We start from the raw sequence: 9,455 nt of genomic DNA, 5'->3' as shown, positions 1-9,455 counted from the left end.
GGGTATAATCTTTCTGATACGCTTGCTACGAGTTTCCCCCTAAATATGTATAAACCTGTTCCCCCTCCCTCATCATACATCCCATGTTCAAAAATGGCGGAAAACTCCTGCTGTAGGAGGGTGTGTTGTTTAATATTCAATTTGCCTATTAAGCAGGCACAGTAGTGATTTGGTCAAATCAGGTCATTGACTCCAACTAGTTTGGGTTGGATCAGCTATTACTTTAAGTTTGTGATTTTTCTCAAAACCACAAGACTCTTTCTGATTGGCTGAATCCACCTGTAACTTCCCAGCTCCCCAGTTCCTTGTTTGCTCAAAGCTTCTATTGATCTCTTAATTGTTCTGTGGAATCTTAACCTTCCTCAGCCTCTTTTATGAAACATATATTCTTTTATGAACATTATGAAAACCTCTTGGTCAGTAGTACCTACTATCCCGCACCATCTTAAAGCTTGCAAAACTGTGGAAACCCAACTTTTCAGCATTTCTCACACATCTCTTCTCAAATACTTCTTCTATTCGCCTTTGACAGCTGTTCTGCTGCAGGATCTCATCACTTCTTACCTGAATTATTCCAATAGTCTTCTGATTGGCCTTTCCTCAAGTCTAACCCCACTCCATTCTATCCTCCACTCAGCTACCAAAACGATTTTATTTACACGCAAGTTTAATTATGTCCCTCTAGTATTATTTGATATAAAATCCCATTTAACTTGTAAAGCCTTCCACATTCCAAACATCTTTTATGTTTCCATAGTCTTCTTATGCTTAATTCTCTTTCATGTACTCTATGATTCATGAACAATGGCCTTCATGGTGTTTCTTTTTAAACTATTTTTTTCAATTGAAAATTAATCTCTTTCCTTCCCACTTCTTCCTTGCTCCCACTGAGAAAGCAAGAAAAGCAAAACTCCTTTAACAAACATAAATAATCAAGCCATTGAAATTCCCCTATTGGTCATATCCCAGAAAAAAAAAAATTGGCTCAAGGTATATTCTGAGTTCATCTGCAATACTTGTTGGTCATTACATTGAAAAGAGTTCCCAAGTCTTTCAAAGTTGTTTGTTTTTAGAATATTATATAAACCATTCTCCTGAATCTGCTCATTTTATTGAGCATTTTTTCATGCAAGTCTCTTCAGGTTCCCCCTTGAAATTTTCCTTTTCATGATTTCTTATAGTATAGATTCCATCACATTTATATTCTATAATTTCTTTAGACAATCCCCCTTTGACGGATAGTTTCTAATTCTTTGCCACCACACACATTCATACATATATACAAGCATACACAGCTTCTATAAGTATTATTGTATTCTTTATATTCTTGTATGTCTTTAGTTTGTTTTAGATGAATTTCTCCCTTAATCTATTATAGCTCCCTCTTATTTCCCTCTCACTTCTCCCCTTTCTTTCTTAATTCCCCATTTAGTGAAATGTGTTTTTATATACAACTCTGTGTGTTTATATGTATTCTTTATTTGTGTGACCAGTTCAGATGAAAGTGTCAGCCCACTCCTCCCACCCTTACTCCTTATCTTGATTTCTACTTGAGGACACCAGTTATGTGAGATTATTTTCCACTTCTTTTTCCCTTTCTTTTTCATTCCTCTCTCTCTGCCAATCACTGCCAGTATATTTCTCTTCCTTTCTACTGCTAGGCTGTCCTAATAATCTTCCTCTATAACCCTTGATGAGAGATTTTAAGGAGAATATGTACCACCTTCCCATATTAGAAAGTAAACGGTTATTCTTTAGTCATTTATGCTTGCTTGAATATGTTTACCTTTTTGAGTTTCTCCTGACTCCTGTGTTTACATTTCAAAGTTTCTGTGCATTTTAGTCCTTTTGTCCAGAATGTTTGGAAGGCCTCTATTCCGTTAAAAATCCATTTTCCCCCTTACAGGATTATTCTTAATTTTTCTGGCTAAATTGTTCTTGATTGTAAGCCCCTGTCTTTTATCTTCTGAAATATTATATTCCAAGCTCTACACTCCTTTATCATGATGGCTGTTAAATCATGTGATACTGATTAGAGCTTCAGTAATTGAATTCTTTCTGATTCATTGCAAAATTTTTCTTTGACCTGGAAGTTCAAAATTCTGGCTGTAATATTCTTGAGTTTTCTTTTCTTTTCTTTTCTTTTCTTTGTTTTTTTAAACATGTAGATGGTAGAATCTTTCTAATTTTTTCTTTGCCCTTTAGTTCTAAGGGATCTGGACAGTTTTAAGATTTCTTGAAATATGATGTGTAGGCTTTTTTTTTGGGGGGGGGGTATCATGACTTTCAGGTATTATGTGATTCTTAAACAATCTCTCTGATCTATTTTCCAGGTCAGTGCTTTTTGCTATGAAAATTTACATTTTCTTCTAATTTTCCAGTCCTCTTGCTTGGGTATCCCTTGTGCTAAGCTATTAATTCTCTTTCTTATTTCTCATTAACTTTCCAAATTTTTCCTAAACTGGTCTCATTTTACTTATACAGATTTTAAAATTCTTATTAAAAAAAAAAACCCAAAAACCCAAAAACCCATTTTGCTTAATCTCTTCTGGGATTTCTTATTGAAGTACTCAACTGGCATTTTTCTTTGTGATTTTACTTATAAATATTTTTGAGTCATTCTCACCTGGGTTTGTGTCTGAAGCATTCCTGTTACTACTATAATAATATTTTATAGTGGGATTCTTTTTGTTTGCTCATTCTTCCAGCCTACTTCCTATGTTCAATCTTTATATCAGGGCAGAATTCTGGCACTTCTAAAGAGTATGTTTGAACTATTCCTACATCTGTTTTCTTGAGAATAAGTATATTTCAGGATCTCAGGAATTCCAGCTTGTGCTGGGAACCTGTAAATTTTAAGTGCTTTCAATGTGGTCTGACCCAGGATAAAGTCTGATTTCTACCTTCTGGTCTGGACGTTCCAAGTTTCTGATCTAGGTGTTTGCCTGAGAAACGCACCTCTAGGTTTGCCCCAATTTGAGTTCCAGTAGACTGCTGCTGAACTCAGTCACTGTCAGCCATTTAGAAAGTTCAGCTGATCCAAATTTATAAAATGGCAGGCTCCCCTTTGCTCTAGAATTCCTGTCCAGATTATTGTACTGTAGGCTTTGGACTGGACTGGAGTTTGGAACTGAAATCCTACTCCTGCCTGGGATCAGAGCCATCCAGCTGCTGCTTGCTTTTGAACTTGCTCCTTGTTCAGTATACAGTCCAGGGCTCAGGCCTGCTCCTTACCCTGGAATGCCACTACTATGGGCAAATCCCTTCATTTGTTTGCCCTGGATTTGTGACCTGGAACTAGTCAGTAAGCAACAGAGCTATCAGTTTGCACCTGTTCCTGAACTATGCACAAATTTAGACCTTTTTCTGCTGGATTTGGGGCTTTTTCTTCTTTTTAAAATTTTTTAACAAATAAAAGCTTTTTATTTTCAAAATATATAAAAAGATAGTTTTCAATATTCACCCTTGCAAAAGATTGTGTTCCAAATTTTTCTCTCTTACTCCCCCCACCCCCTACCCTAAACAGCAAGTAATCCAGTATGTTAAACATATGCACTTCTTCTGTACATAATTCCACATTTATCATGTTGGACAAGAAAAATTAAATCAAAAATGAAAAAAATGAGATAGCAAGCAAAAAGCAAACAACAACAAAAAAAATGTGGAAAATACTATATTATGATCCACATTTAGTTCCCATAGTCCTCTCTCTGGTTGCAGATAGCTCTCTCCATCACAAGTCTATTAGAATTAGCCTGAATCACCTCATTGTTGAAAAGGGTCACATGTGACCTCTTCTTGAGCTGGTTTGTACCTTTTCCCTGAACCAGCATGCTCCACATGGCTGACTGTTCCTGGCCACAGCCTGTCCTCAGTGTCTGCAGACCTCTGTTCCCCTGTGCTTTCCTGGATTGGAAAAATGACTCATTATAACATTTTACTTGATTTCTCAATCAGGACTTGTGTTGAAGGGATTGTGGGGTAAAATTATCTATATTTCTTCCTGCTATTCCATCATCTTGGCTTATTTTCTTATTAATTCTTACATATAACACTACTTATCTGTACTTAATGCCTTGCCGCTTATTGTCCCCTATATCCCTAATGCTCTACTTGTTTGTCTCCATCTTCTAGCTTCTATCAAGTTTCTACTTAAATCTAACATTCTGCAAGAGGCCTTTTCTGATCCTCCTCAATGCTAGGCTCTTCCCTGTTTACATTCTTTATATCTTATATGTACATCTTTGTCTGCCATTGTCTTCCCCATTAGAATCTAAGCTTTTTGAGGACAGGGATTGTATTTGCCTTTTTTTGAATTCCCAGAGCTTGTTACAGTGTCTGCCACATAGTAAGCCACATAAGCCATAGTCTGCCACATAAATGATTGCTGGCTTAACTTGAAAGGCTACCTACTAATTACAATATACATTTCTCTGACAATCTTGCTCGAATTCATTTCTTCGGATTTATTTCACATTCCTTCCCTTTGCATACTCTACATCCCAATAAAGTAAAATTTCCTTCTTTGTTCTTCAAATACAACATTTCAGCGCCTACCTTTATACCTATGCATAGATTCTTGAAATTCAGTTCCTAGAATGATGCTTCTTTCTAACTCCTGACTCTCACCATCCTTATCTCCCTTAAAGGTTCACCTCATGTATGTGGAATAAAAAACTCAGTACTCTATTCTTTTTAGCACAAATCAATCAAAGAAATATTATTAATTTGCTTCAATTAATGCTGTTTAGAAAGGCAGTGTAGTGTTTCCTCCTTTATGCTGGGATTCTCTCTGATATAGTATTTTTTTACATTTTACATTTTATTTTATATATATATATGCTAAAAGGAAAAAAAAAAACAAAATTAACCCACCAAGATAAAGGTCTAGGGTTTTTTTTTTTAATTTGATTATGTAGAATAATAATAACAATATCAATGAATGGGACCAGGTGAAGATTTCTCAAAAAGTCTATGGGATGGAGTAGATCAGACCTTAGGCCTGTCATGTGATCCCTATTCCCAGAGGTCTGCAGGGCAGGAAGGTCAGACCTTAAGTCCAAGTTGTAAGAAGTCACATGATCTCTAGACCTAACGTTCTGTAGGGCAAGAAAGGTCGGACCCTAGGTCTAAGCTTCAGGAAGTGACAGGAAGTGATGAGAAACACACAGCGTTGTAGATCATTGTTCAATGATGGTTACTTCCTTTTTAGTCCATCCAATAAAAAGACTTAGATCTTTTGTTATTTAACCAGCTTTACTATTTCCGGCTTGCTGAGCCAGGCACGATGCTGGAATATGGGAGCTGAAGAGGCTCTATGTCTGTTCAGGTGTGTTTGGGCCTCCCTTTGCAAGGACTGAATAAATGGTTTCTCTTTGCATCTGAAGATGTCTCTGATTAGTTAATTTGGGTACGGGGTCTAGCACCCGTCCCACACGTCAGTGTTCAGATGTGTACCTATGGAGATAACTTATCTTCCTGAAAAACTAAGATCAGCTCCAGGGTAGCAAAAGGATCACCTTTCTTGATTTAGTTCTTTGTTTAATAAAAGGTCACTCTTTTTTCACCGCTTCCTCTTAAGAGTTTTCAGTCTAATTAAGGTTGAATTCAAGAGATACTTCTTTAAATTTAATTAAACAAAGACTACTTCAAGTCTGAGCACCAGAAATCAAGTTTCCTCCCTGAACTTGATTATCTTCTGTAAGAACTCATTAAGATTTAAATAAAAATCAAACTAAAGACTTCAAGCCAGGGTACCCATTCCTTGGTAATGATTAAGCCTTCCAGTCAAAGTGATGCTATTTGAGTGGTCCCTCAAACTGCTTCAAAAGGACGATAATTTTTTTTTCATTTCAGGACAGAGTAAATGCTCAAAATTCTGATGTAGTATCTATATCAATATTTCCTAAAAGAAAAGGAGCCCTTAGCATGCTTCTACAGGTGCAACTTCCTACACAAGAATTTTTCTGATCTTCTTAGTTGTTAGTGTTTTTCCCAATTTTTTCTCCATTTTTCCAAAAATTGCATTTATTTTTCATGTATGTGTTGTTCCATTACAGGAGAAAGTAAGCTTCTTCAGAAGTGCTTAATAAATGCTAGGTGAAATAAATTGCAATGATATTTGAAGTTAGTTTTGAAGGAAATGAAGGACAAGTATTAGTGAAAAAGATAGTGGGAACAAAGATTCCAAGTGAATAAAATGGGAACTGAGAGCCCTGCCCTGGTGAAAGCATCTGTGCTAGATTCAGCCCCTCTGGGAACAATTCGAACAGGCTCTAAACTCCAGTATAAATGGGAACACAAAAGAAACAAGCCAAGAAAATTTTATAGAGAAAGAATTTGTATTTGACGATGAATTAACTGTAGGGCTGGGTAAAAAAGAGAACAAAATTTGAAAAACAGACTCTGAAGGTTGCTCAACCTGGGGATTCAAGAAGACATAATGATACAAATTACAGTGATGGAGAAAATGGAAAAGAGGTCTATCTATCAGATTAATGAATCAAAAAACATTTGTTAAGCACCTACTCTATGGCAGATATTGTGTCAAGGAAATGAGAATGGCAATTGATTTGTGTTTAATGGGTCATAGATCCTTCTATCAGGAAATAGGGCTAAATGGGGTACTTCTGTGGCCCACTATTCCATAGAAAACTAGGAATTGACATAAAAGAATGACTGTGAGTAAGTTGTAATAGAATGTGCCAAAAGGATAAACTGTAGAGCAAATCAGAAGTGAACACCTACAAAGTAAGCTTCAGTGATTCATTCTTATATACTCACACTCACACACACACCGATTATACATATAGGTGTGTGTGGGTGTGTGTATACACACACATGCACACACACACACACACCATATAGACACTCACTAAAGCTATTTGGGAACCACTGCTTTCTTTGCTCCCAGCTAGCTGAGAAGGCGTGTCTGTTTTCCAGCTCACTGGGACACCACCATTCCTCTCCTTCTTTCCCTCCTTAGCTACAGCTGGAATGGATGGTGTTTTTGTTATTCCTTCCTCAGCAGGGGCCTGTCCTGTCCCTGACTCCAAAGTTTACTGTTTATTTTTACTGTGCAGTTGGGCGGGGGCAAAACAAAAATACATTTGAGTAAGGACACTGAATATCTACCAATATTTATTTTGCTGTTTGCTGTATATCCACTCCTGCCTCTGAAGCAGTGGGTGTTTGTTTTGAAACACGGGTGCTGTGATGAGAAGACTAAGTTGAGTATCTAGAAGGGAAGAAAAAAATGTCCCCATTTTACAGACTAAATTTTCCTTAAAATTTCAGATGCAATTGAATCTGAGCAGTTTCTTCCTTCACCTCTGGCTGGAGTAGAAGGGCTGACCCTTGAGCTCTGGTAATCTTTTTAAGAACATAAGTCCTTAAAAGTTTTTCAAGAAATGGATATTTTGGTTTATTTATCAGCTTCATTTTCAAATACATATACCCACAAACATTTTCTCCATTCCTTCCCACCAAGCCACTCCTTCTATCACAGAATAAAAAAGAGATTTCAGCAAAGCAAACCAATACATCAATACTATTAGTAATGTTCCACACCTATTGTCTCTCCCATTTATTCAAAGGAGATAAATTTCTTCAGTCTTCTGTGTAATCCCCATGTATCCTAGAGGAAAAAAAAGAAACTTGCAGCAACTTGCTAGGAAAAAAACATAGGACTGAACTAGGCAGAATATCCCTTCCAGCTCTAAAATCCTCTGATTCTGATTTATTCTAACATAAGCACCATCTCCAGAATCCCTGGGATACACATATTTTTGGGGGGCTACTGAATGAATCTGATAGCGTCCAGATTAGATTGAGTCTTGAATGCCATCTTGGTCCAATGGGTACCTAATCATGGGAGAAACCCAGACATGGATTATTGCCTGTGTTCCTCAAAATATTCATCATTATTAATAACTGGTTTGACCCCTTATTTATTCAGTACTTGAAGGTCTATAAAGTACAACCAACCTAGAAGATAGTCCCAGTGTTATTCTCTGTTTATGAAGAACTAACTAACACTTAGAGAGACAGAATATCTTGCCCATTCACAGATAAGTGTGGGAGCAGGATTTTTAACTTTGATTCCTTACAAAAGAAGTGCCTATCATGTGGATAGGGCAGTCATGGGTGCTGGATGGCGTATAGTTGGGCTCAATCCTCCAAAAACACAAGACAAAGCAAGCACATGAAAAATCAAATAATATGATGCATTACTGAGTACATGTTCTAGGTTATGCCAGTTTCATGCCGATCTGGTACTTCAGATTCCATTTTGAACTGAAAGAAATGCTTAGATCACCTAAAAGTTAAAAAGAGATTCACTTAGCCATAGCAAGAGGAATATTTAGCACAGTATTGATTTAATTGGGCACAGATTCCCTCCCTCTGGGTAGGCTACACTAGTCTGAAGTTCAGAAATCTGAAGGAAGAGAATAATTCTCCATTCCTCCAGAGATGGTTCTTGTCCTTAAGTCATCAGAAATGGCTCAAGACACTGCCATCAAACTTAAATTTGCCTCCTCATAACATCTACCTGTTACTCCTAGTTCCTCTGCCCTGGGATTAAGCAGAACGAGTTTAATAAATCCCTTTTTTACATGCTACCTTTCAGATATTCGAAGCTGTCATGGCCCACCTTCCTTTTCTCTGATTTTGTCGAACAACCATTTGTTCCATCTTCTAGGCCTCTCACAATTCTGGTTGTCCTCTTGGCTCTGAGGTTCTGTGTTCCTATTTGGCTGGGGCCATGTAATAATTTCTCAGGCAAAAGGAGGTTGTCAATGGAAAAACTTGATTTATTTAATTAATGAAACTCTAAATAATATTAGCTTTCTTGGCTGCCTTATGCTACTGACTGTTACTCGGGCTTTGCCATCTTGTACTTGAGAAATTTAATTTTTTGAGGTCACTTATTCTTAGTCAATTTCATTTTATTAGATTTGGCCCAATGTAATGGTCGTTCTCTTTGGATCTTGATTCCAGGATTTTTCGGTGTTTCAGATGTCCTTCTCAACTTTGTGCTTATCTTCAGATAGGACCTGTAGGCCTTTCTTTATTCGCGATTGAATTAGGACCTATAATTTAATCATTGTAAAGAACTTCCTTCTGGTGGTGCACTGTATAGAGAATTGGGCCTAAAGTCAAGATGTGAATTCAAATTCTGCCTCAGTTACTAACTCCATACAATGAAATCTGCTTAGAACTGCACATGTTTAACCTATGTCAGATTGCTTGCTGGGGGGAGTAGAGGAAGAAAAATTTGGAACACAAAATTATGCAAAGTTGGATGTTGAAAACTGTCTTTGCATGTATTTGAAAAAAAAAAAAACTTTAAAGTATTTAAAAAGATACTAGCTGGGAGCAGTTAGATAGTGCAGTGGATAGAGCATCAGCCCTGAGGTTAGGAGGATGTGAGTTCAAATTTGATCTTAGACATT

The sequence above is a fragment of the Sarcophilus harrisii genome, chromosome 3, assembly GCF_902635505.1.
Source record: "Sarcophilus harrisii chromosome 3, mSarHar1.11, whole genome shotgun sequence".
Classification (NCBI taxonomy): domain Eukaryota; kingdom Metazoa; phylum Chordata; class Mammalia; order Dasyuromorphia; family Dasyuridae; genus Sarcophilus; species Sarcophilus harrisii.
This window is presented reverse-complemented; position numbering follows the sequence as displayed.